Source organism: Amia ocellicauda, unplaced genomic scaffold, assembly GCF_036373705.1.
Source record: "Amia ocellicauda isolate fAmiCal2 unplaced genomic scaffold, fAmiCal2.hap1 HAP1_SCAFFOLD_47, whole genome shotgun sequence".
NCBI lineage: Eukaryota > Metazoa > Chordata > Actinopteri > Amiiformes > Amiidae > Amia > Amia ocellicauda.
This window is the reverse complement of record NW_027102983.1, coordinates 750,707-776,170: the sequence shown is the minus strand read 5'-3', so window position 1 is coordinate 776,170 and position 25,464 is coordinate 750,707. Positions and strand designations below refer to the sequence as shown.

The 25,464-nt window shown below is 43.4% G+C and overlaps 20 non-coding genes and 1 pseudogene across 20 annotated transcripts; all 21 read left to right on the top strand.

The window, feature by feature from the left end:
* The first annotated feature begins 885 nt into the window (after positions 1-885).
* On the top strand, positions 886-1,004 carry LOC136737230 (5S ribosomal RNA). Its single transcript, XR_010812196.1, has one exon. It is a non-coding gene; the product is annotated as a 5S ribosomal RNA (ribosomal RNA).
* A 1,066-nt stretch (positions 1,005-2,070) lies between these two features.
* On the top strand, positions 2,071-2,179 carry LOC136736935 (uncharacterized; annotated as a pseudogene).
* Positions 2,180-3,234: 1,055 nt separating this feature from the next.
* Positions 3,235-3,353, top strand: LOC136737244 (5S ribosomal RNA). The gene has a single exon (XR_010812210.1). It is a non-coding gene; the product is annotated as a 5S ribosomal RNA (ribosomal RNA).
* Positions 3,354-4,419: 1,066 nt separating this feature from the next.
* On the top strand, positions 4,420-4,538 carry LOC136736850 (5S ribosomal RNA). The gene has a single exon (XR_010811890.1). It is a non-coding gene; the product is annotated as a 5S ribosomal RNA (ribosomal RNA).
* Positions 4,539-5,596: 1,058 nt separating this feature from the next.
* Positions 5,597-5,715, top strand: LOC136737302 (5S ribosomal RNA). The gene has a single exon (XR_010812266.1). It is a non-coding gene; the product is annotated as a 5S ribosomal RNA (ribosomal RNA).
* Positions 5,716-6,770: 1,055 nt separating this feature from the next.
* On the top strand, positions 6,771-6,889 carry LOC136737391 (5S ribosomal RNA). The gene has a single exon (XR_010812353.1). It is a non-coding gene; the product is annotated as a 5S ribosomal RNA (ribosomal RNA).
* Positions 6,890-7,944: 1,055 nt separating this feature from the next.
* Positions 7,945-8,063, top strand: LOC136737390 (5S ribosomal RNA). The gene has a single exon (XR_010812352.1). It is a non-coding gene; the product is annotated as a 5S ribosomal RNA (ribosomal RNA).
* A 1,055-nt stretch (positions 8,064-9,118) lies between these two features.
* Positions 9,119-9,237, top strand: LOC136737311 (5S ribosomal RNA). Its single transcript, XR_010812275.1, has one exon. It is a non-coding gene; the product is annotated as a 5S ribosomal RNA (ribosomal RNA).
* A 1,055-nt stretch (positions 9,238-10,292) lies between these two features.
* Positions 10,293-10,411, top strand: LOC136736739 (5S ribosomal RNA). The gene has a single exon (XR_010811795.1). It is a non-coding gene; the product is annotated as a 5S ribosomal RNA (ribosomal RNA).
* Positions 10,412-11,466: 1,055 nt separating this feature from the next.
* On the top strand, positions 11,467-11,585 carry LOC136736720 (5S ribosomal RNA). Its single transcript, XR_010811776.1, has one exon. It is a non-coding gene; the product is annotated as a 5S ribosomal RNA (ribosomal RNA).
* A 1,066-nt stretch (positions 11,586-12,651) lies between these two features.
* Positions 12,652-12,770, top strand: LOC136736678 (5S ribosomal RNA). Its single transcript, XR_010811736.1, has one exon. It is a non-coding gene; the product is annotated as a 5S ribosomal RNA (ribosomal RNA).
* Positions 12,771-13,825: 1,055 nt separating this feature from the next.
* Positions 13,826-13,944, top strand: LOC136737040 (5S ribosomal RNA). The gene has a single exon (XR_010812014.1). It is a non-coding gene; the product is annotated as a 5S ribosomal RNA (ribosomal RNA).
* Positions 13,945-15,010: 1,066 nt separating this feature from the next.
* LOC136737169 (5S ribosomal RNA) lies at positions 15,011-15,129 on the top strand. Its single transcript, XR_010812138.1, has one exon. It is a non-coding gene; the product is annotated as a 5S ribosomal RNA (ribosomal RNA).
* A 1,055-nt stretch (positions 15,130-16,184) lies between these two features.
* On the top strand, positions 16,185-16,303 carry LOC136737039 (5S ribosomal RNA). Its single transcript, XR_010812013.1, has one exon. It is a non-coding gene; the product is annotated as a 5S ribosomal RNA (ribosomal RNA).
* Positions 16,304-17,369: 1,066 nt separating this feature from the next.
* Positions 17,370-17,488, top strand: LOC136737168 (5S ribosomal RNA). The gene has a single exon (XR_010812137.1). It is a non-coding gene; the product is annotated as a 5S ribosomal RNA (ribosomal RNA).
* A 1,055-nt stretch (positions 17,489-18,543) lies between these two features.
* Positions 18,544-18,662, top strand: LOC136737038 (5S ribosomal RNA). Its single transcript, XR_010812012.1, has one exon. It is a non-coding gene; the product is annotated as a 5S ribosomal RNA (ribosomal RNA).
* A 1,055-nt stretch (positions 18,663-19,717) lies between these two features.
* Positions 19,718-19,836, top strand: LOC136737280 (5S ribosomal RNA). Its single transcript, XR_010812245.1, has one exon. It is a non-coding gene; the product is annotated as a 5S ribosomal RNA (ribosomal RNA).
* A 1,066-nt stretch (positions 19,837-20,902) lies between these two features.
* Positions 20,903-21,021, top strand: LOC136737087 (5S ribosomal RNA). Its single transcript, XR_010812060.1, has one exon. It is a non-coding gene; the product is annotated as a 5S ribosomal RNA (ribosomal RNA).
* A 1,055-nt stretch (positions 21,022-22,076) lies between these two features.
* On the top strand, positions 22,077-22,195 carry LOC136737037 (5S ribosomal RNA). Its single transcript, XR_010812011.1, has one exon. It is a non-coding gene; the product is annotated as a 5S ribosomal RNA (ribosomal RNA).
* Positions 22,196-23,250: 1,055 nt separating this feature from the next.
* Positions 23,251-23,369, top strand: LOC136737088 (5S ribosomal RNA). The gene has a single exon (XR_010812061.1). It is a non-coding gene; the product is annotated as a 5S ribosomal RNA (ribosomal RNA).
* Positions 23,370-24,435: 1,066 nt separating this feature from the next.
* LOC136737036 (5S ribosomal RNA) lies at positions 24,436-24,554 on the top strand. The gene has a single exon (XR_010812010.1). It is a non-coding gene; the product is annotated as a 5S ribosomal RNA (ribosomal RNA).
* Positions 24,555-25,464: the final 910 nt, after the last annotated feature.

Below are 25,464 nucleotides of genomic sequence, written 5' to 3'. Positions count from 1 at the left end.
AGCATCATGGCTAGAAGTGACTAAATGTTGCCTAATCTTTCTCATCGAGAAATGACACAATTACAGCAACACAAAAAGGAACTCCACCGGACAAAGTTCAGTGCTCACAAGGAGCCTCATTCAACACACACGGTTCCATTCCCATTCATGCAAAGCACGAAAGTGTAAAACCTGGGAACATACTTGAGAGCAAAGATCACATTCAATCTCATTCAAGGCACGGATGTGAATGCAACGGGATGAAATTACTGAAATGATGCCTGCCCTCGAACTGTGATGATGGACTACCCGACTCGCCAATAATATTGGGTTCTGGTGTATTGAAATACAGGAGCTGCTGGATTTGTGTGTTTTCTTACCCCCTCACCATAGTTTGTCAAATGTTTAAACAACTGAACTTATATTCAAGGTTTGTTTCTCTTCATATGTTTTACTGGTTTACATTTGTCTCAGCAACCTGTTGAATGATTCTTCTGCTTTCAAAACAAAATGACAACAGGATGAATGCACACACTTGAAAATACAATACATGCAATGTTATGCATCATAGTGATGCAACCTCCTTTCAGTTTCATACTGCATGTCAATTGAAATCCTTACTGAAATGCACACCTTCTCAAGATTGCGCTTGACTGGCGTGTCAGGCACTCAATTACAGCTGTATTATCAAGACAATGTGTTCGTTTTGTAAAATATAGTTCCGGTCTGGTGTGGCACCCCAGCTAACGCACAACGTTGCCACAACGTTTCGTGTTAGCAGGGACTGTCTGCAGCGTGCTGGTGTGTCCCGGACTTTAGAGTAGAGAGACAGTTCAACTGCAAGTATGAGTGGCAGAAACGGATATTGCCTTCCCTTTAAGTAGAGGGTCAGGGACAGCCTCCCTGGCTTACGGCCATACTAGTCTGAATACGCCCGATCTCGTCCGATCTCGGAAGCTAAGCAGGTTCGGGCCTGGTTAGTACTTGGATGGGAGACCGCCTGGGAATACCAGGTGCTGTAAGCTTTTGCATCTTTTACACACCAGAGGGCGACAAATCACGAGTTTTAACTTTGGATACACGCAATTTCATCATTATTTCAGATTTGACTTCCCCAAATTCACAGGCATACAATAGATCTTGTTCTCCAACGTAAACGGTCCCTAGTAACTAGGGTACATTCGTAAATAAATTGAGCATCATGGCTAGAAGTGACTAAATGTTGCCTAATCTTTCTCATCGAGAAATGACACAATTACAGCAACACAAAAAGGAACTCCACCGGGCAATGTTCAGTGTTCACAAGGAGCCTCATTCAACACGCACGGTTCCATTCCCATTCATGCAAAGCACGAAAGTGTAAAACTTGGGAACATACTTGAGAGCAAAGATCACATTCAATCTCATTCAAGGCACGGATGTGAATGCAACGGGATGAAATTACTGAAATGATGCCTGCCCTCGAACTGTGATGATGGACTACCCGACTCGCCAATAATATTGGGTTCTGGTGTATTGAAATACAGGAGCTGCTGGATTTGTGTGTTTTCTTACCCCCTCACCATAGTTTGTCAAATGTTTAAACAACTGAACTTATATTCAAGGTTTGTTTCTCTTCATATGTTTTACTGGTTTACATTTGTCTCAGCAACCTGTTGAATGATTCTTCTGCTTTCAAAACAAAATGACAACAGGATGAATGCACACACTTGAAAATATAATACATGCAATGTTATGCATCATAGTGATGCAACCTCCTTTCAGTTTCATACTGCATGTCAATTGAAATCCTTACTGAAATGCACACCTTCTCAAGATTGCGCTTGACTGGCGTGTCAGGCACTCAATTACAGCTGTTTTATCAAGACAATGTGTTCGTTTTGTAAAATATAGTTCCGGTCTGGTGTGGCACCCCAGCTAACGCACAACGTTGCCACAACGTTGCCACAACGTTTCGTGTTAGCAGGGACTGTCTGCGGCGCGCTGGTGTGTCCCGGACTTTAGAGTAGAGAGACAGTTCATTTGCAAGTATGAGCGGCAGAAACGGATATTGCCTTCCCTTTAAGTAGAGCGTCAGGGACAGCCTCCCTGGCTTACGGCCATACTAGCCTGAATACGCCTGATCTCGGAAGCTAAGCAGGCTCGGGCCTGGTCAGTACTTGGATGGGAGACTGCCTGGGATTACCAGGTGCTGTAAGCTTTTGCATCTTTTACACACCAGAGGGCGACAAATCACGAGTTTTAACTTTGGATACACGCAATTTCATCATTATTTCAGATTTGACTTCCCCAAATACACAGGCATACAATAGATCTTGTTCTCCAACGTAAACGGTCCCTAGTAACTAGGGTACATTCGTAAATAAATTGAGCATCATGGCTAGAAGTGACTAAATGTTGCCTAATCTTTCTCATCGAGAAATGACACAATTACAGCAACACAAAAAGGAACTCCACCGGACAAAGTTCAGTGCTCACAAGGAGCCTCATTCAACACACACGGTTCCATTCCCATTCATGCAAAGCACGAAAGTGTAAAACTTGGGAACATACTTGAGAGCAAAGATCACATTCAATCTCATTCAAGGCACGGATGTGAATGCAACGGGATGAAATTACTGAAATGATGCCTGCCCTCGAACTGTGATGATGGACTACCCGACTCGCCAATAATATTGGGTTCTGGTGTATTGAAATACAGGAGCTGCTGGATTTGTGTGTTTTCTTACCCCCTCACCATAGTTTGTCAAATGTTTAAACAACTGAACTTATATTCAAGGTTTGTTTCTCTTCATATGTTTTACTGGTTTACATTTGTCTCATCAACCTGTTGAATGATTCTTCTGCTTTCAAAACAAAATGACAACAGGATGAATGCACACACTTGAAAATACAATACATGCAATGTTATGCATCATAGTGATGCAACCTCCTTTCAGTTTCATACTGCATGTCAATTGAAATCCTTACTGAAATGCACACCTTCTCAAGATTGCGCTTGACTGGCGTGTCAGGCACTCAATTACAGCTGTATTATCAAGACAATGTGTTCGTTTTGTAAAATATAGTTCCGGTCTGGTGTGGCACCCCAGCTAACGCACAACGTTGCCACAACGTTTCGTGTTAGCAGGGACTGTCTGCGGCGCGCTGGTGTGTCCCGGACTTTAGAGTAGAGAGACAGTTCAACTGCAAGTATGAGCGGCAGAAACGGATATTGCCTTCCCTTTAAGTAGAGCGTCAGGGACAGCCTCCCTGGCTTACGGCCATACTAGCCTGAATACGCCCGATCTCGTCCGATCTCGGAAGCTAAGCAGGCTCGGGCCTGGTCAGTACTTGGATGGTAGACCGCCTGGGAATACCAGGTGCTGTAAGCTTTTGCATCTTTTACACACCAGAGGGCGACAAATCACGAGTTTTAACTTTGGATACACGCAATTTCATCATTATTTCAGATTTGACTTCCCCAAATACACAGGCATACAATAGATCTTGTTCTCCAACGTAAACGGTCCCTAGTAACTAGGGTACATTCGTAAATAAATTGAGCATCATGGCTAGAAGTGACTAAATGTTGCCTAATCTTTCTCATCGAGAAATGACACAATCACAGCAACACAAAAAGGAACTCCACCGGACAAAGTTCAGTGCTCACAAGGAGCCTCATTCAACACACACGGTTCCATTCCCATTCATGCAAAGCACGAAAGTGTAAAACTTGGGAACATACTTGAGAGCAAAGATCACATTCAATCTCATTCAAGGCACGGATGTGAATGCAACGGGATGAAATTACTGAAATGATGCCTGCCCTCGAACTGTGATGATGGACTACCCGACTCGCCAATAATATTGGGTTCTGGTGTATTGAAATACAGGAGCTGCTGGATTTGTGTGTTTTCTTACCCCCTCACCATAGTTTGTCAAATGTTTAAACAACTGAACTTATATTCAAGGTTTGATTCTCTTCATATGTTTTACTGGTTTACATTTGTCTCAGCAACCTGTTGAATGATTCTTCTGCTTTCAAAACAAAATGACAACAGGATGAATGCACACACTTGAAAATACAATACATGCAATGTTATGCATCATAGTGATGCAACCTCCTTTCAGTTTCATACTGCATGTCAATTGAAATCCTTACTGAAATGCACACCTTCTCAAGATTGCGCTTGACTGGCGTGTCAGGCACTCAATTACAGCTGTTTTATCAAGACAATGTGTTCGTTTTGTAATATATAGTTCCGGTCTGGTGTGGCACCCCAGCTAACGCACGACGTTGCCACAATGTTGCCACAACGTGGCGTGTTAGCAGGGACTGTCTGCGGCGCGCTGGTGTGTCCCAGGCTTTAGAGAAGAGAGACAGTTCAACTGTAAGTATGAACGGCAGAAACGGATATTGCCTTCCCTTTAAGTAGAGCGTCAGGGACAGCCTTCCTGGCTTACGGCCCTACTAGCCTGAATACGCCCGATCTCGTCCGATCTCGGAAGCTAAGCAGGCTCGTTCCTGGTCAGTACTTGCATGGGAGACCGCCTGGGAATACCAGGTGCTGTAAGCTTTTGCATCTTTTACACACCAGAGGGCGACAAATCACGAGTTTTAACTTTGGATACACGCAATTTCATCATTATTTCAGATTTGACTTCCCCAAATACACAGGCATACAATAGATCTTGTTCTCCAACGTAAACGGTCCCTAGTAACTAGGGTACATTCGTAAATAAATTGAGCATCATGGCTAGAAGTGACTAAATGTTGCCTAATCTTTCTCATCGAGAAATGACACAATTACAGCAACACAAAAAGGAACTCCACCGGACAAAGTTCAGTGCTCACAAGGAGCCTCATTCAACACACACGGTTCCATTCCCATTCATGCAAAGCACGAAAGTGTAAAACTTGGGAACATACTTGAGAGCAAAGATCACATTCAATCTCATTCAAGGCACGGATGTGAATGCAACGGGATGAAATTACTGAAATGATGCCTGCCCTCGAACTGTGATGATGGACTACCCGACTCGCCAATAATATTGGGTTCTGGTGAATTGAAATACAGGAGCTGCTGGATTTGTGTGTTTTCTTACCCCCTCACCATAGTTTGTCAAATGTTTAAACAACTGAACTTATATTCAAGGTTTGTTTCTCTTCATATGTTTTACTGGTTTACATTTGTCTCAGCAACCTCAGCAAGAATGATTCTTCTGCTTTCAAAACAAAATGACAACAGGATGAATGCACACACTTGAAAATACAATACATGCAATGTTATGCATCATAGTGATGCAACCTCCTTTCAGTTTCATACTGCATGTCATTTGAAATCCTTATTGAAATGCACACCTTCTCAAGATTGCGCTTGACTGGCGTGTCAGGCACTCAATTACAGCTGTATTATCAAGACAATGTGTTCGTTTTGTAAAATATAGTTCCGGTCTGGTGTGGCACCCCAGCTAACGCACAACGTTGCCACAACGTTTCGTGTTAGCAGGGACTGTCTGCGGCGCGCTGGTGTGTCCCGGACTTTAGAGTAGAGAGACAGTTCAACTGCAAGTATGAGCAGCAGAAACGGATATTGCCTTCCCTTTAAGTAGAGCGTCAGGGACAGCCTCCCTGGCTTACGGCCATACTAGCCTGAATACGCCAGATCTCGTCCGATCTCGGAAGCTAAGCAGGCTAGGGCCTGGTCAGTACTTGGATGGGAGACCGCCTGGGAATACCAGGTGCTGTAAGCTTTTGCATCTTTTACACACCAGAGGGCGACAAATCACGAGTTTTAACTTTGGATACACGCAATTTCATCATTATTTCAGATTTGACTTCCCCAAATACACAGGCATACAATAGATCTTGTTCTCCAACGTAAACGGTCCCTAGTAACTAGGGTACATTCGTAAATAAATTGAGCATCATGGCTAGAAGTGACTAAATGTTGCCTAATCTTTCTCATCGAGAAATGACACAATTACAGCAACACAAAAAGGAACTCCACCGGACAAAGTTCAGTGCTCACAAGGAGCCTCATTCAACACACACGGTTCCATTCCCATTCATGCAAAGCACGAAAGTGTAAAACTTGGGAACATACTTGAGAGCAAAGATCACATTCAATCTCAATCAAGGCACGGATGTGAATGCAACGGGATGAAATTACTGAAATGATGCCTGCCCTCGAACTGTGATGATGGACTACCCGACTCGCCAATAATATTGGGTTCTGGTGTATTGAAATACAGGAGCTGCTGGATTTGTGTGTTTTCTTACCCCCTCACCATAGTTTGTCAAATGTTTAAACAACTGAACTTATATTCAAGGTTTGTTTCTCTTCATATGTTTTACTGGTTTACATTTGTCTCAGCAACCTGTTGAATGATTCTTCTGCTTTCAAAGCAAAATGACAACAGGATGAATGCACACACTTGAAAATACAATACATGCAATGTTATGCATCATAGTGATGCAACCTCCTTTCAGTTTCATACTGCATGTCAATTGAAATCCTTACTGAGATGCACACCTTCTCAAGATTGCGCTTGACAGGCGTGTCAGGAACTCAATTACAGCTGTTTTATCAAGACAATGTGTTCGTTTTGTAAAATATAGTTCCGGTCTGGAGTGGCACCCCAGCTAACGCACAACGTTGCCACAACGTTTCGTGTTAGCAGGGACTGTCTGCGGCGCGCTGGTGTGTCCCGGACTTTAGAGTAGAGAGACAGTTCAACAGCAAGTATGAGCGACAGAAACGGATATTGCCTTCCCTTTAAGTAGAGCGTCAGGGACAGCTTCCCTGGCTTACGGCCATACTAGCCTGAATACGCCCGATCTCGTCCGATCTTGGAAGCTAAGCAGGCTCGGGCCTGGTCAGTACTTGGATGGGAGACCGCCTGGGAATACCAGGTGCTGTAAGTTTTTGCATCTTTTACACACCAGAGGGCAACAAATCACGAGTTTTAACTTTGGATACACGCAATTTCATCATTATTTCAGATTTGACTTCCCCAAATACACAGGCATACAATAGATCTTGTTCTCCAACGTAAACGGTCCCTAGTAACTAGGGTACATTCGTAAATAAATTGAGCATCATGGCTAGAAGTGACTAAATGTTGCCTAATCTTTCTCATCGAGAATTGACACAATTACAGCAACACAAAAAGGAACTCCACCGGACAAAGTTCAGTGCTCACAAGGAGCCTCATTCAACACACACGGTTCCATTCCCATTCATGCAAAGCACGAAAGTGTAAAACTTGGGAACATACTTGAGAGCAAAGATCACATTCATTCTCATTCAAGGCACGGATGTGAATGCAACGGGATGAAATTACTGAAATGATGCCTTCCCTCGAACTGTGATGATGGACTACCCGACTCGCCAATAATATTGGGTTCTGGTGTATTGAAATACAGGAGCTGCTGGATTTGTGTGTTTTCTTACCCCCTCACCATAGTTTGTCAAATGTTTAAACAACTGAACTTATATTCAAGGTTTGTTTCTCTTCATATGTTTTACTGGTTTACATTTGTCTCAGCAACCTGTTGAATGATTCTTCTGCTTTCAAAACAAAATGACAACAGGATGAATGCACACACTTGAAAATACAATACATGCAATGTTATGCATCATAGTGATGCAACCTCCTTTCAGTTTCATACTGCATGTCAATTGAAATCCTTTTTAAAATGGACACCTTCTCAAGATTGCGCTTTACTGGCGTGTCAGGAACTCAATTACAGCTGTATTATCAAGACAATGTGTTCGTTTTGTAAAATATAGTTCCGGTCTGGTGTGGCACCCCAGCTAACGCACAACGTTGCCACAACGTTTCGTGTTAGCAGGGACTGTCTGCGGCGCGCTGGTGTGTCCCGGACTTTAGAGTAGAGAGACAGTTCAACAGCAAGTATGAGCGACAGAAACGGATATTGCCTTCCCTTTAAGTAGAGCGTCAGGGACAGCTTCCCTGGCTTACGGCCATACTAGCCTGAATACGCCCGATCTCGTCCGATCTTGGAAGCTAAGCAGGCTCGGGCCTGGTCAGTACTTGGATGGGAGACCGCCTGGGAATACCAGGTGCTGTAAGTTTTTGCATCTTTTACACACCAGAGGGCAACAAATCACGAGTTTTAACTTTGGATACACGCAATTTCATCATTATTTCAGATTTGACTTCCCCAAATACACAGGCATACAATAGATCTTGTTCTCCAACGTAAACGGTCCCTAGTAACTAGGGTACATTCGTAAATAAATTGAGCATCATGGCTAGAAGTGACTAAATGTTGCCTAATCTTTCTCATCGAGAAATGACACAATTACAGCAACACAGAAAGGAACTCCACCGGACAAAGTTCAGTGCTCACAAGGAGCCTCATTCAACACACACGGTTCCATTCCCATTCATGCAAAGCACGAAAGTGTAAAACTTGGGAACATACTTGAGAGCAAAGATCACATTCAATCTCATTCAAGGCACGGATGTGAATGCAACGGGATGAAATTACTGAAATGATGCCTGCCCTCGAACTGTGATGATGGACTACCCGACTCGCCAATAATATTGGGTTCTGGTGTATTGAAATACAGGAGCTGCTGGATTTGTGTGTTTTCTTACCCCCTCACCATAGTTTGTCAAATGTTTATACAACTGAACTTATATTCAAGGTTTGTTTCTCTTCATATGTTTTACTGGTTTACATTTGTCTCATCAACCTGTTGAATGATTCTTCTGCTTTCAAAACAAAATGACAACAGGATGAATGCACACACTTGAAAATACAATACATGCAATGTTATGCATCATAGTGATGCAACCTCCTTTCAGTTTCATACTGCATGTCAATTGAAATCCTTACTGAAATGCACACCTTCTCAAGATTGCGCTTGACTGGCGTGTCAGGCACTCAATTACAGCTGTTTTATCAAGACAATGTGTTCGTTTTGTAAAATATAGTTCCGGTCTGGTGTGGCACCCCAGCTAACGCACAACGTTGCCACAACTTTTCGTGTTAGCAGGGACTGTCTGCGGTGCGCTGGTGTGTCCCGGACTTTAGAGTAGAGAGACAGTTCAACTGCAAGTATGAGCGGCAGAAACGGATATTGCCTTCCCTTTAAGTAGAGCGTCAGGGACAGCTTCCCCTGCTTACGGCCATACTAGCCTGAATACGCCCGATCTCGTCCGATCTCGGAAGCTAAGCAGGCTCCGGCCTGGTCAGTACTTGGATGGGAGACCGCATGGGAATACCAGGTGCTGTAAGCTTTTGCATCTTTTACACACCAGAGGGCGACAAATCACGAGTTTTAACTTTGGATACACGCAATTTCATCATTATTTCAGATTTGACTTCCCCAAATACACAGGCATACAATAGATCTTGTTCTCCAACGTAAACGGTCCCTAGTAACTAGGGTACATTCGTAAATAAATTGAGCATCATGGCTAGAAGTGACTAAATGTTGCCTAATCTTTCTCATCGAGAAATGACACAATTACAGCAACACAAAAAGGAACTCCACCGGACAAAGTTCAGTGTTCACAAGGAGCCTCATTCAACACACACGGTTCCATTCCCATTCATGCAAAGCACGAAAGTGTAAAACTTGGGAACATACTTGAGAGCAAAGATCACATTCAATCTCATTCAAGGCACGGATGTGAATGCAACGGGATGAAATTACTGAAATGATGCCTGCCCTCGAACTGTGATGATGGACTACCCGACTCGCCAATAATATTGGGTTCTGGTGTATTGAAATACAGGAGCTGCTGGATTTGTGTGTTTTCTTACCCCCTCACCATAGTTTGTCAAATGTTTAAACAACTGAACTTATATTCAAGGTTTGTTTCTCTTCATATGTTTTACTGGTTTACATTTGTCTCAGCAACCTGTTGAATGATTCTTCTGCTTTCAAAACAAAATGACAACAGGATGAATGCACACACTTGAAAATACAATACATGCAATGTTATGCATCATAGTGATGCAACCTCCTTTCAGTTTCATACTGCATGTCAATTGAAATCCTTACTGAAATGCACACCTTCTCAAGATTGCGCTTGACTGGCGTGTCAGGCACTCAATTACAGCTGTTTTATCAAGACAATGTGTTCGTTTTGTAAAATACAGTTACGGTCTGGTGTGGCACCCCAGCTAACGCACAACGTTGCCACAACGTTTCGTGTTAGCAGGGACTGTCTGCGGCGCGCTGGTGTGTCCCGGACTTTAGAGTAGAGAGACAGTTCAACTGCAAGTATGAGCGGCAGAAACGGATATTGCCTTCCCTTTAAGTAGAGCATCAGGGACAGCCTCCCAGGCTTACGGCCATACTAGCCTGAATACGCCCGATCTCGTCCGATCTCGGAAGCTAAGCAGGCTCCGGCCTGGTCAGTACTTGGATGGGAGACTGCCTGGGAATACCAGGTACTGTAAGCTTTTGCATCTTTTACACACCAGAGGGCGACAAATCACGAGTTTTAACTTTGGATACACGCAATTTCTTCATTATTTCAGATTTGACTTCCCCAAATACACAGGCATACAATAGATCTTGTTCTCCAACGTAAACGGTCCCTAGTAACTAGGGTACATTCGTAAATAAATTGAGCATCATGGCTAGAAGTGACTAAATGTTGCCTAATCTTTCTCATCGAGAAATGACACAATTACAGCAACACAAAAAGGAACTCCACCGGACAAAGTTCAGTGCTCACAAGGAGCCTCATTCAACACACACGGTTCCATTCCCATTCATGCAAAGCACGAAAGTGTAAAACTTGGGAACATACTTGAGAGCAAAGATCACATTCAATCTCATTCAAGTCACGGATGTGAATGCAACGGGATGAAATTACTGAAATGATGCCTGCCCTCGAACTGTGATGATGGACTACCCGACTCGCCAATAATATTGGGTTCTGGTGTATTGAAATACAGGAGCTGCTGGATTTGTGTGTTTTCTTACCCCCTCACCATAGTTTGTCAAATGTTTAAACAACTGAACTTATATTCAAGGTTTGTTTCTCTTCATATGTTTTACTGGTTTACATTTGTCTCAGCAACCTGTTGAATGATTCTTCTGCTTTCAAAACAAAATGACAACAGGATGAATGCACACACTTGAAAATACAATACATGCAATGTTATGCATCATAGTGATGCAACCTCCTTTCAGTTTCATACTGCATGGCAATTGAAATCCTTACTGAAATGCACACCTTCTCAAGATTGCGCTTGACTGGCGTGTCAGGCACTCAATTACAGCTGTTTTATCAAGACAATGTGTTCGTTTTGTAAAATATAGTTCCGGTCTGGTGTGGCACCCCAGCTAACGCACAACGTTGCCACAACGTTTCGTGTTAGCAGGGACTGTCTGCGGCGCGCTGGTGTGTCCCGGACTTTAGAGTAGAGAGACAGTTCAACTGCAAGTATGAGCGGCAGAAACGGATATTGCCTTCCCTTTAAGTAGAGCGTCAGGGACAGCCTCCCTGGCTTACGGCCGTACTAGCCTGAATACGCCTGATTTCGTCCGATCTCGGAAGCTAAGCAGGCTCGGGCCTGGTCAGTACTTGGATGGGAGACCGCCTGGGAATACCAGGTGCTGTAAGCTTTTGCACCTTTTACACACCAGAGGGCGACAAATCACGAGTTTTAACTTTGGATTCACACAATTTCATCATTATTTCAGATTTGACTTCCCAAAATACACAGGCATACAATAGATCTTGTTCTCCAACGTAAACGGTCCCTAGTAACTAGGGTACATTCGTAAATAAATTGAGCATCATGGCTAGAATTGACTAAATGTTGCCTAATCTTTCTCTTCGAGAAATGACACAATTACAGCAACACAAAAAGGAACTCCACCGGACAAAGTTCAGTGCTCACAAGGAGCCTCATTCAACACACACGGTTCCATTCCCATTCATGCAAAGCACGAAAGTGTAAAACTTGGGAACATACTTGAGAGCAAAGATCACATTCAATCTAATTCAAGGCACGGATGTGAATGCAACGGGATGAAATTACTGAAATGATGCCTGCCCTCGAACTGTGATGATGGACTACCCGACTCGCCAATAATATTGGGTTCTGGTGTATTGAAATACAGGAGCTGCTGGATTTGTGTGTTTTCTTACCCCCTCACCATAGTTTGTCAAATGTTTAAACAACTGAACTTATATTCAAGGTTTGTTTCTCTTCATATGTTTTACTGGTTTACATTTGTCTCAGCAACCTGTTGAATGATTCTTCTGCTTTCAAAACAAAATGACAACAGGATGAATGCACACACTTGAAAATACAATACATGCAATGTTATGCATCATAGTGATGCAACCTCCTTTTAGTTTCATACTGCATGTCAATTGAAATCCTTACTGAAATGCACACCTTCTCAAGATTGCGCTTGACTGGCGTGTCAGGCACTCAATTACAGCTGTATTATCAAGACAATGTGTTCGTTTTGTAAAATATAGTTCCGGTCTGGTGTGGCACCCCAGTTAACGCACAACGTTGCCACAACGTTGCCACAACGTGGCGTGTTAGCAGGGACTGTCTGCGGCGCACTGGTGTGTCCCGGGCTTTAGAGTAGAGAGACAGTTCAACTGTAAGTATGAACGGCAGAAAAGGATATTGCCTTCCCTTTAAGTAGAGCGTCAGGGACAGCCTCCCTGGCTTACGGCCATACTAGCCTGAATACGCCCGATCTCGTCCGATCTCGGAAACTAAGCAGGCTCTGGCCTGGTCAGTACTTGGATGGGAGACCGCCTGGGAATACCAGGTGCTGTAAGCTTTTGCATCTTTTACACACCAGAGGGCGACAAATCACGAGTTTTAACTTTGGATACACGCAATTTCATCATTATTTCAGATTTGACTTCCCCAAATACACAGGCATACAATAGATCTTGTTCTCCAACGTAAACGGTCCCTAGTAACTAGGGTACATTCGTAAATAAATTGAGCATCATGGCTAGAAGTGACTAAATGTTGCCTAATCTTTCTCATCGAGAAATGACACAATTACAGCAACACAAAAAGGAACTCCACCGGACAAAGTTCAGTGCTCACAAGGAGCCTCATTCAACACACACGGTTCCATTCCCATTCATGCAAAGCACGAAAGTGTAAAACTTGGGAACATACTTGAGAGCAAAGATCACATTCAATCTCATTCAAGGCACGGATGTGAATGCAACGGGATGAAATTACTGAAATGATGCCTGCCCTCGAACTGTGATGATGGACTACCCGACTCGCCAATAATATTGGGTTCTGGTGTATTGAAATACAGGAGCTGCTGGATTTGTGTGTTTTCTTACCCCCTCACCATAGTTTGTCAAATGTTTATACAACTGAACTTATATTCAAGGTTTGTTTCTCTTCATATGTTTTACTGGTTTACATTTGTCTCAGCAACCTGTTGAATGATTCTTCTGCTTTCAAAACAAAATGACAACAGGATGAATGCACACACTTGAAAATACAATACATGCAATGTTATGCATCATAGTGATGCAACCTCCTTTCAGTTTCATACTGCATGTCAATTGAAATCCTTACTGAAATGCACACCTTCTCAAGATTGCGCTTGACTGGCGTGTCAGGCACTCAATTACAGCTGTTTTATCAAGACAATGTGTTCGTTTTGTAAAATATAGTTCCGGTCTGGTGTGGCACCCCAGCTAACGCACAACGTTGCCACAACGTTTCGTGTTAGCAGGGACTGTCTGCGGCGCGCTGGTGTGTCCCGGACTTTAGAGTAGAGAGACAGTTCAACTGCAAGTATGAGCGGCAGAAACGGATATTGCCTTCCCTTTAAGTAGAGCGTCAGGGACAGCTTCCCCGGCTTACGGCCATACTAGCCTGAATACGCCCGATCTCGTCCGATCTCGGAAGCTAAGCAGGCTCGGGCCTGGTCAGTACTTGGATGGGAGACCGCCTGGGAATACCAGGTGCTGTAAGCTTTTGCATCTTTTACACACCAGAGGGCGACAAATCACGAGTTTTAACTTTGGATACACGCAATTTCATCATTATTTCAGATTTGACTTCCCCAAATACACAGGCATACAATAGATCTTGTTCTCCAACGTAAACGGTCCCTAGTAACTAGGGTACATTCGTAAATAAATTGAGCATCATGGCTAGAAGTGACTAAATGTTGCCTAATCTTTCTCATCGAGAAATGACACAATTACAGCAACACAAAAAGGAACTCCACCGGACAAAGTTCAGTGTTCACAAGGAGCCTCATTCAACACACACGGTTCCATTCCCATTCATGCAAAGCACGAAAGTGTAAAACTTGGGAACATACTTGAGAGCAAAGATCACATTCAATCTCATTCAAGGCACGGATGTGAATGCAACGGGATGAAATTACTGAAATGATGCCTGCCCTCGAACTGTGATGATGGACTACCCGACTCGCCAATAATATTGGGTTCTGGTGTATTGAAATACAGGAGCTGCTGGATTTGTGTGTTTTCTTACCCCCTCACCATAGTTTGTCAAATGTTTAAACAACTGAACTTATATTCAAGGTTTGTTTCTCTTCATATGTTTTACTGGTTTACATTTGTCTCAGCAACCTGTTGAATGATTCTTCTGCTTTCAAAACAAAATGACAACAGGATGAATGCACACACTTGAAAATACAATACATGCAATGTTATGCATCATAGTGATGCAACCTCCTTTCAGTTTCATACTGCATGTCAATTGAAATCCTTACTGAAATGCACACCTTCTCAAGATTGCGCTTGACTGGCGTGTCAGGCACTCAATTACAGCTGTTTTATCAAGACAATGTGTTCGTTTTGTAAAATATAGTTCCGGTCTGGTGTGGCACCCCAGCTAACGCACAACGTTGCCACAACGTTGCCACAACGTGGCGTGTTAGCAGGGACAGTCTGCGGCGCACTGGTGTGTCCCGGGCTTTAGAGTAGAGAGACAGTTCAACTGTAAGTATGAACGGCAGAAAAGGATATTGCCTTCCCTGTAAGTAGAGCGTCAGGGACAGCCTCCCTGGCTTACGGCCATACTAGCCTGAATACGCCCGATCTCGTCCGATCTCGGAAGCTAAGCAGGCTCTGGCCTGGTCAGTACTTGGATGGGAGACCGCCTGGGAATACCAGGTGCTGTAAGCTTTTGCATCTTTTACACACCAGAGGGCGACAAATCACGAGTTTTAACTTTGGATACACGCAATTTCATCATTATTTCAGATTTGACTTCCCCAAATACACAGGCATACAATAGATCTTGTTCTCCAACGTAAACGGTCCCTAGTAACTAGGGTACATTCGTAAATAAATTGAGCATCATGGCTAGAAGTGACTAAATGTTGCCTAATCTTTCTCATCGAGAAATGACACAATTACAGCAACACAAAAAGGAACTCCACTGGACAAAGTTCAGTGCTCACAAGGAGCCTCATTCAACACACACGGTTCCATTCCCATTCATGCAAAGCACGAAAGTGTAAAACTTGGGAACATACTTGAGAGCAAAGATCACATTCAATCTCATTCAAGGCACGGATGTGAATGCAACGGGATGAAATTACTGAAATGATGCCTGCCCTCGAACTGTGATGATGGACTACCCGACTCGCCAATAATATTGGGTTCTGGTGTATTGAAATACAGGAGCTGCTGGATTTGTGTGTTTTCTTACCCCCTCACCATAGTTTGTCAAATGTTTATACAACTGAACTTATATTCAAGGTTTGTTTCTCTTCATATGTTTTACTGGTTTACATTTGTCTCAGCAACCTGTTGAATGATTCTTCTGCTTTCAAAACAAAATGACAACAGGATGAATGCACACACTTGAAAATACAATACATGCAATGTTATGCATCATAGTGATGCAACCTCCTTTCAGTTTCATACTGCATGTCAATTGAAATCCTTACTGAAATGCACACCTTCTCAAGATTGCGCTTGACTGGCGTGTCAGGCACTCAATTACAGCTGTTTTATCAAGACAATGTGTTCGTTTTGTAAAATATAGTTCCGGTCTGGTGTGGCACCCCAGCTAACGCACAACGTTGCCACAACGTTTCGTGTTAGCAGGGACTGTCTGCGGCGCGCTGGTGTGTCCCGGACTTTAGAGTAGAGAGACAGTTCAACTGCAAGTATGAGCGGCAGAAACGGATATTGCCTTCCCTTTAAGTAGAGCGTCAGGGACAGCTTCCCCGGCTTACGGCCATACTAGCCTGAATACGCCCGATCTCGTCCGATCTCGGAAGCTAAGCAGGCTCGGGCCTGGTCAGTACTTGGATGGGAGACCGCCTGGGAATACCAGGTGCTGTAAGCTTTTGCATCTTTTACACACCAGAGGGCGACAAATCACGAGTTTTAACTTTGGATACACGCAATTTCATCATTATTTCAGATTTGACTTCCCCAAATACACAGGCATACAATAGATCTTGTTCTCCAACGTAAACGGTCCCTAGTAACTAGGGTACATTCGTAAATAAATTGAGCATCATGGCTAGAAGTGACTAAATGTTGCCTAATCTTTCTCATCGAGAAATGACACAATTACAGCAACACAAAAAGGAACTCCACCGGACAAAGTTCAGTGTTCACAAGGAGCCTCATTCAACACACACGGTTCCATTCCCATTCATGCAAAGCACGAAAGTGTAAAACTTGGGAACATACTTGAGAGCAAAGATCACATTCAATCTCATTCAAGGCACGGATGTGAATGCAACGGGATGAAATTACTGAAATGATGCCTGCCCTCGAACTGTGATGATGGACTACCCGACTCGCCAATAATATTGGGTTCTGGTGTATTGAAATACAGGAGCTGCTGGATTTGTGTGTTTTCTTACCCCCTCACCATAGTTTGTCAAATGTTTAAACAACTGAACTTATATTCAAGGTTTGTTTCTCTTCATATGTTTTACTGGTTTACATTTGTCTCAGCAACCTGTTGAATGATTCTTCTGCTTTCAAAACAAAATGACAACAGGATGAATGCACACACTTGAAAATACAATACATGCAATGTTATGCATCATAGTGATGCAACCTCCTTTCAGTTTCATACTGCATGTCAATTGAAATCCTTACTGAAATGCACACCTTCTCAAGATTGCGCTTGACTGGCGTGTCAGGCACTCAATTACAGCTGTTTTATCAAGACAATGTGTTCGTTTTGTAAAATATAGTTCCGGTCTGGTGTGGCACCCCAGCTAACGCACAACGTTGCCACAACGTTGCCACAACGTGGCGTGTTAGCAGGGACAGTCTGCGGCGCACTGGTGTGTCCCGGGCTTTAGAGTAGAGAGACAGTTCAACTGTAAGTATGAACGGCAGAAAAGGATATTGCCTTCCCTGTAAGTAGAGCGTCAGGGACAGCCTCCCTGGCTTACGGCCATACTAGCCTGAATACGCCCGATCTCGTCCGATCTCGGAAGCTAAGCAGGCTCTGGCCTGGTCAGTACTTGGATGGGAGACCGCCTGGGAATACCAGGTGCTGTAAGCTTTTGCATCTTTTACACACCAGAGGGCGACAAATCACGAGTTTTAACTTTGGATACACGCAATTTCATCATTATTTCAGATTTGACTTCCCCAAATACACAGGCATACAATAGATCTTGTTCTCCAACGTAAACGGTCCCTAGTAACTAGGGTACATTCGTAAATAAATTGAGCATCATGGCTAGAAGTGACTAAATGTTGCCTAATCTTTCTCATCGAGAAATGACACAATTACAGCAACACAAAAAGGAACTCCACTGGACAAAGTTCAGTGCTCACAAGGAGCCTCATTCAACACACACGGTTCCATTCCCATTCATGCAAAGCACGAAAGTGTAAAACTTGGGAACATACTTGAGAGCAAAGATCACATTCAATCTCATTCAAGGCACGGATGTGAATGCAACGGGATGAAATTACTGAAATGATGCCTGCCCTCGAACTGTGATGATGGACTACCCGACTCGCCAATAATATTGGGTTCTGGTGTATTGAAATACAGGAGCTGCTGGATTTGTGTGTTTTCTTACCCCCTCACCATAGTTTGTCAAATGTTTATACAACTGAACTTATATTCAAGGTTTGTTTCTCTTCATATGTTTTACTGGTTTACATTTGTCTCAGCAACCTGTTGAATGATTCTTCTGCTTTCAAAACAAAATGACAACAGGATGAATGCACACACTTGAAAATACAATACATGCAATGTTATGCATCATAGTGATGCAACCTCCTTTCAGTTTCATACTGCATGTCAATTGAAATCCTTACTGAAATGCACACCTTCTCAAGATTGCGCTTGACTGGCGTGTCAGGCACTCAATTACAGCTGTTTTATCAAGACAATGTGTTCGTTTTGTAAAATATAGTTCCGGTCTGGTGTGGCACCCCAGCTAACGCACAACGTTGCCACAACGTTTCGTGTTAGCAGGGACTGTCTGCGGCGCGCTGGTGTGTCCCGGACTTTAGAGTAGAGAGACAGTTCAACTGCAAGTATGAGCGGCAGAAACGGATATTGCCTTCCCTTTAAGTAGAGCGTCAGGGACAGCTTCCCCGGCTTACGGCCATACTAGCCTGAATACGCCCGATCTCGTCCGATCTCGGAAGCTAAGCAGGCTCGGGCCTGGTCAGTACTTGGATGGGAGACCGCCTGGGAATACCAGGTGCTGTAAGCTTTTGCATCTTTTACACACCAGAGGGCGACAAATCACGAGTTTTAACTTTGGATACACGCAATTTCATCATTATTTCAGATTTGACTTCCCCAAATACACAGGCATACAATAGATCTTGTTCTCCAACGTAAACGGTCCCTAGTAACTAGGGTACATTCGTAAATAAATTGAGCATCATGGCTAGAAGTGACTAAATGTTGCCTAATCTTTCTCATCGAGAAATGACACAATTACAGCAACACAAAAAGGAACTCCACCGGACAAAGTTCAGTGCTCACAAGGAGCCTCATTCAACACACACGGTTCCATTCCCATTCATGCAAAGCACGAAAGTGTAAAACTTGGGAACATACTTGAGAGCAAAGATCACATTCAATCTCATTCAAGTCACGGATGTGAATGCAACGGGATGAAATTACTGAAATGATGCCTGCCCTCGAACTGTGATGATGGACTACCCGACTCGCCAATAATATTGGGTTCTGGTGTATTGAAATACAGGAGCTGCTGGATTTGTGTGTTTTCTTACCCCCTCACCATAGTTTGTCAAATGTTTAAACAACTGAACTTATATTCAAGGTTTGTTTCTCTTCATATGTTTTACTGGTTTACATTTGTCTCAGCAACCTGTTGAATGATTCTTCTGCTTTCAAAACAAAATGACAACAGGATGAATGCACACACTTGAAAATACAATACATGCAATGTTATGCATCATAGTGATGCAACCTCCTTTCAGTTTCATACTGCATGTCAATTGAAATCCTTACTGAAATGCACACCTTCTCAAGATTGCGCTTGACTGGCGTGTCAGGCACTCAATTACAGCTGTATTATCAAGACAATGTGTTCGTTTTGTAAAATATAGTTCCGGTCTGGTGTGGCACCCCAGTTAACGCACAACGTTGCCACAACGTTTCGTGTTAGCAGGGACTGTCTGCGGCGCGCTGGTGTGTCCCGGACTTTAGAGTAGAGAGACAGTTCAACTGCAAGTATGAGCGGCAGAAACGGATATTGCCTTCCCTTTAAGTAGAGCATCAGGGACAGCCTCCCCGGCTTACGGCCATACTAGCCTGAATACGCCCGATCTCGTCCGATCTCGGAAGCTAAGCAGGCTCCGGCCTGGTCAGTACTTGGATGGGAGACCGCCTGGGAATACCAGGTGCTGTAAGCTTTTGCATCTTTTACACACCAGAGGGCGACAAATCACGAGTTTTAACTTTGGATACACGCAATTTCATCATTATTTCAGATTTGACTTCCCCAAATACACAGGCATACAATAGATCTTGTTCTCCAATGTAAACGGTCCCTAGTAACTAGGGTACATTCGTAAATAAATTGAGCATCATGGCTAGAAGTGACTAAATGTTGCCTAATCTTTCTCATCGAGAAATGACACAATTACAGCAACACAAAAAGGAACTCCACCGGACAAAGTTCAGTGCTCACAAGGAGCCTCATTCAACACACACGGTTCCATTCCCATTCATGCAAAGCACGAAAGTGTAAAACTTGGGAACATACTTGAGAGCAAAGATCACATTCAATCTCATTCAAGGCACGGATGTGAATGCAACGGGATGAAATTACTGAAATGATGCCTGCCCTCGAACTGTGATGATGGACTACCCGACTCGCCAATAATATTGGGTTCTGGTGTATTGAAATACAGGAGCTGCTGGATTTGTGTGTTTTCTTACCCCCTCACCATAGTTTGTCAAATGTTTAAACAACTGAACTTATATTCAAGGTTTGTTTCTCTTCATATGTTTTACTGGTTTACATTTGTCTCAGCAACCTGTTGAATGATTCTTCTGCTTTCAAAACAAAATGACAACAGGATGAATGCACACACTTGAAAATACAATACATGCAATGTTATGCATCATAGTGATGCAACCTCCTTTCAGTTTCATACTGCATGTCAATTGAAATCCTTACTGAAATGCACACCTTCTCAAGATTGCGCTTGACGGGCGTGTCAGGCACTCAATTACAGCTGTTTTATCAAGACAATGTGTTCGTTTTGTAATATATAGTTCCGGTCTGGTGTGGCACCCCAGCTAACGCACAACGTTGCCACAATGTTGCCACAACGTGGCGTGTTAGCAGGGACTGTCTGCGGCGCGCTGGTGTGTCCCGGGCTTTAGAGTAGAGAGACAGTTCAACTGTAAGTATGAACGGCAGAAACGGATATTGCCTTCCCTTTAAGTAGAGCGTCAGGGACAGCCTCACTGGCTTACGGCCATACTAGCCTGAATACGCCCGATCTCGTCCGATCTCGGAAGCTAAGCAGGCTCGGGCCTGGTCAGTACTTGGATGGGAGACCGCCTGGGAATACCTGGTGCTGTAAGCTTTTGCATCTTTTACACACCAGAGGGCGACAAATCACGAGTTTTAACTTTGGATACACGCAATTTCATCATTATTTCAGATTTGACTTCCCCAAATACACAGGCATACAATAGATCTTGTTCTCCAACGTAAACGGTCCCTAGTAACTAGGGTACATTCGTAAATAAATTGAGCATCATGGCTAGAAGTGACTAAATGTTGCCTAATCTTTCTCATCGAGAAATGACACAATTACAGCAACACAAAAAGGAACTCCACCGGACAAAGTTCAGTGCTCACAAGGAGCCTCATTCAACACACACGGTTCCATTCCCATTCATGCAAAGCACGAAAGTGTAAAACTTGGGAACATACTTGAGAGCAAAGATCACATTCAATCTCATTCAAGGCACGGATGTGAATGCAACGGGATGAAATTACTGAAATGATGCCTGCCCTCGAACTGTGATGATGGACTACCCGACTCGCCAATAATATTGGGTTCTGGTGTATTGAAATACAGGAGCTGCTGGATTTGTGTGTTTTCTTACCCCCTCACCATAGTTTGTCAAATGTTTAAACAACTGAACTTATATTCAAGGTATGTTTCTCTTCATATGTTTTACTGGTTTACATTTGTCTCAGCAACCTGTTGAATGATTCTTCTGCTTTCAAAACAAAATGACAACAGGATGAATGCACACACTTGAAAATACAATACATGCAATGTTATGCATCATAGTGATGCAACCTCCTTTCAGTTTCATACTGCATGTCAATTGAAATCCTTACTGAAATGCACACCTTCTCAAGATTGCGCTTGACTGGCATGTCAGGCACTCAATTACAGCTGTATTATCAAGACAATGTGTTCGTTTTGTAAAATATAGTTCCGGTCTGGTGTGGCACCCCAGCTAACGCACAACGTTGCCACAACGTTTCGTGTTAGCAGGGACTGTCTGCGGCGCGCTGGTGTGTCCCGGACTTTAGAGTAGAGAGACAGTTCAACTGCAAGTATGAGCGGCAGAAACGGATATTGCCTTCCCTTTAAGTAGAGCGTCAGGGACAACTTCCCTGGCTTACGGCCATACTAGCCTGAATACGCCCGATCTCGTCCGATCTCGGAAGCTAAGCAGGCTCGGGCCTGGTCAGTACTTGGATGGGAGACCGCCTGGGAATACCAGGTGCTGTAAGCTTTTGCATCTTTTACACACCAGAGGGCGACAAATCACGAGTTTTAACTTTGGATACACGCAATTTCATCATTATTTCAGATTTGACTTCCCCAAATACACAGGCATACAATAGATCTTGTTCTCCAACGTAAACGGTCCCTAGTAACTAGGGTACATTCGTAAATAAATTGAGCATCATGGCTAGAAGTGACTAAATGTTGCCTAATCTTTCTCATCGAGAAATGACACAATTACAGCAACACAAAAAGGAACTCCACCGGACAAAGTTCAGTGCTCACAAGGAGCCTCATTCAACACACACGGTTCCATTCCCATTCATGCAAAGCACGAAAGTGTAAAACTTGGGAACATACTTGAGAGCAAAGATCACATTCAATCTCATTCAAGGCACGGATGTGAATGCAACGGGATGAAATTACTGAAATGATGCCTGCCCTCGAACTGTGATGATGGACTACCCGACTCGCCAATAATATTGGGTTCTGGTGTATTGAAATACAGGAGCTGCTGGATTTGTGTGTTTTCTTACCCCCTCACCATAGTTTGTCAAATGTTTAAACAACTGAACTTATATTCAAGGTTTGTTTCTCTTCATATGTTTTACTGGTTTACATTTGTCTCAGCAACCTGTTGAATGATTCTTCTGCTTTCAAAACAAAATGACAACAGGATGAATGCACACACTTGAAAATACAATACATGCAATGTTATGCATCATAGTGATGCAACCTCCTTTCAGTTTCATACTGCATGTCAATTGAAATCCTTACTAAAATGCACACCTTCTCAAGATTGCGCTTGACTGGCGTGTCAGGCACTCAATTACAGCTGTTTTATCAAGACAATGTGTTCGTTTTGTAATATATAGTTCCGGTCTGGTGTGGCACCCCAGCTAACGCACAACGTTGCCACAACGTTTCGTGTTAGCAGGGACTGTCTGCGGCGCGCTGGTGTGTCCCGGACTTTAGAGTAGAGAGACAGTTCAATTGCAAGTATGAGCGGAAGAAACGGATATTGCCTTCCCTTTAAGTAGAGCGTCAGGGACAGCCTCCCTGGCTTACGGCCATACTAGCCTGAAAACGCCCGATCTCGTCCGATCTCGGAAGCTAAGCAGGCTCGGGCCTGGTCAGTACTTGGATGGGAGACCGCCTGGGAATACCAGGTGCTGTAAGCTTTTGCATCTTTTACACACCAGAGGGCGACAAATCACGAGTTTTAACTTTGGATACACGCAATTTCATCATTATTTCAGATTTGACTTCCCCAAATACACAGGCATAGAATAGATCTTGTTCTCCAACGTAAACGGTCCCTAGTAACTAGTGTACATTCGTAAATAAATTGAGCATCATGGCTAGAAGTGACTAAATGTTGCCTAATCTTTCTCATCGAGAAATGACACAATTACAGCAACACAAAAAGGAACTCCACCGGACAAAGTTCAGTGCTCACAAGGAGCCTCATTCAACACACACGGTTCCATTCCCATTCATGCAAAGCACGAAAGTGTAAAACTTGGGAAAATACTTGAGAGCAAAGATCACATTCAATCTCATTCAAGGCACGGATGTGAATGCAACGGGATGAAATTACTGAAATGATGCCTGCCCTCGAACTGTGATGATGGACTACCCGACTCGCCAATAATATTGGGTTCTGGTGTATTGAAATACAGGAGCTGCTGGATTTGTGTGTTTTCTTACCCCCTCACCATAGTTTGTCAAATGTTTAAACAACTGAACTTATATTCAAGGTTTGTTTCTCTTCATATGTTTTACTGGTTTACATTTGTCTCAGCAACCTGTTGAATGATTCTTCTGCATTCAAAACAAAATGACAACAGGATGAATGCACACACTTGAAAATACAATACATGCAATGTTATGCATCATAGTGATGCAACCTCCTTTCAGTTTCATACTGCATGTCAATTGAAATCCTTACTGAAATGCACACCTTCTCAAGATTGCGCTTGACTGGCGTGTCAGGCACTCAATTACAGCTGTTTTATCAAGAGAATGTGTTCGTTTTGTAATATATAGTTCCGGTCTGGTGTGGCACCCCAGCTAACGCACAACGTTGCCACAATGTTGCCACAACGTGGCGTGTTAGCAGGGACTGTCTGCGGCGCGCTGGTGTGTCCCGGGCTTTAGAGTAGAGAGACAGTTCAACTGTAAGTATGAACGGCAGAAACGGATATTGCCTTCCCTTTAAGTAGAGCGTCAGGGACAGCCTCCCTGGCTTACGGCCATACTAGCCTGAATACGCCCGATCTCGTCCGATCTCGGAAGCTAAGCAGGCTCGGGCCTGGTCAGTACTTGGATGGGAGACCGCCTGGGAATACCAGGTGCTGTAAGCTTTTGCATCTTTTACACACCAGAGGGCGACAAATCACAAGTTTTAACTTTGGATACACGCAATTTCATCATTATTTCAGATTTGACTTCCCCAAATACACAGGCATACAATAGATCTTGTTCTCCAACGTAAACGGTCCCTAGTAACTAGGGTACATTCGTAAATAAATTGAGCATCATGGCTAGAAGTGACTAAATGTTGCCTAATCTTTCTCATCGAGAAATGACACAATTACAGCAACACAAAAAGGAACTCCACCGGACAAAGTTCAGTGCTCACAAGGAGCTTCATTCAACACACACGGTTCCATTCCCATTCATGCAAAGCACGAAAGTGTAAAACTTGGGAACATACTTGAGAGCAAAGATCACATTCAATCTCATTCAAGGCACGGATGTGAATGCAACGGGATGAAATTACTGAAATGATGCCTGCCCTCGAACTGTGATGATGGACTACCCGACTCGCCAATAATATTGGGTTCTGGTGTATTGAAATACAGGAGCTGCTGGATTTGTGTGTTTTCTTACCCCCTCACCATAGTTTGTCAAATGTTTAAACAACTGAACTTATATTCAAGGTTTGTTTCTCTTCATATGTTTTACTGGTTTACATTTGTCTCAGCAACCTCAGCAAAAATGATTCTTCTACTTTCAAAACAAAATGACAACAGGATGAATGCACACACTTGAAAATACAATACATGCAATGTTATGCATCATAGTGATGCAACCTCCTTTCAGTTTCATACTGCATGTCAATTGAAATCCTTACTGAAATGCACACCTTCTCAAGATTGCGCTTGACTGGCGTGTCAGGCACTCAATTACAGCTGTTTTATCAAGACAATGTGTTCGTTTTGTAATATATAGTTCCGGTCTGGTGTGGCACCCCAGCTAACGCACAACGTT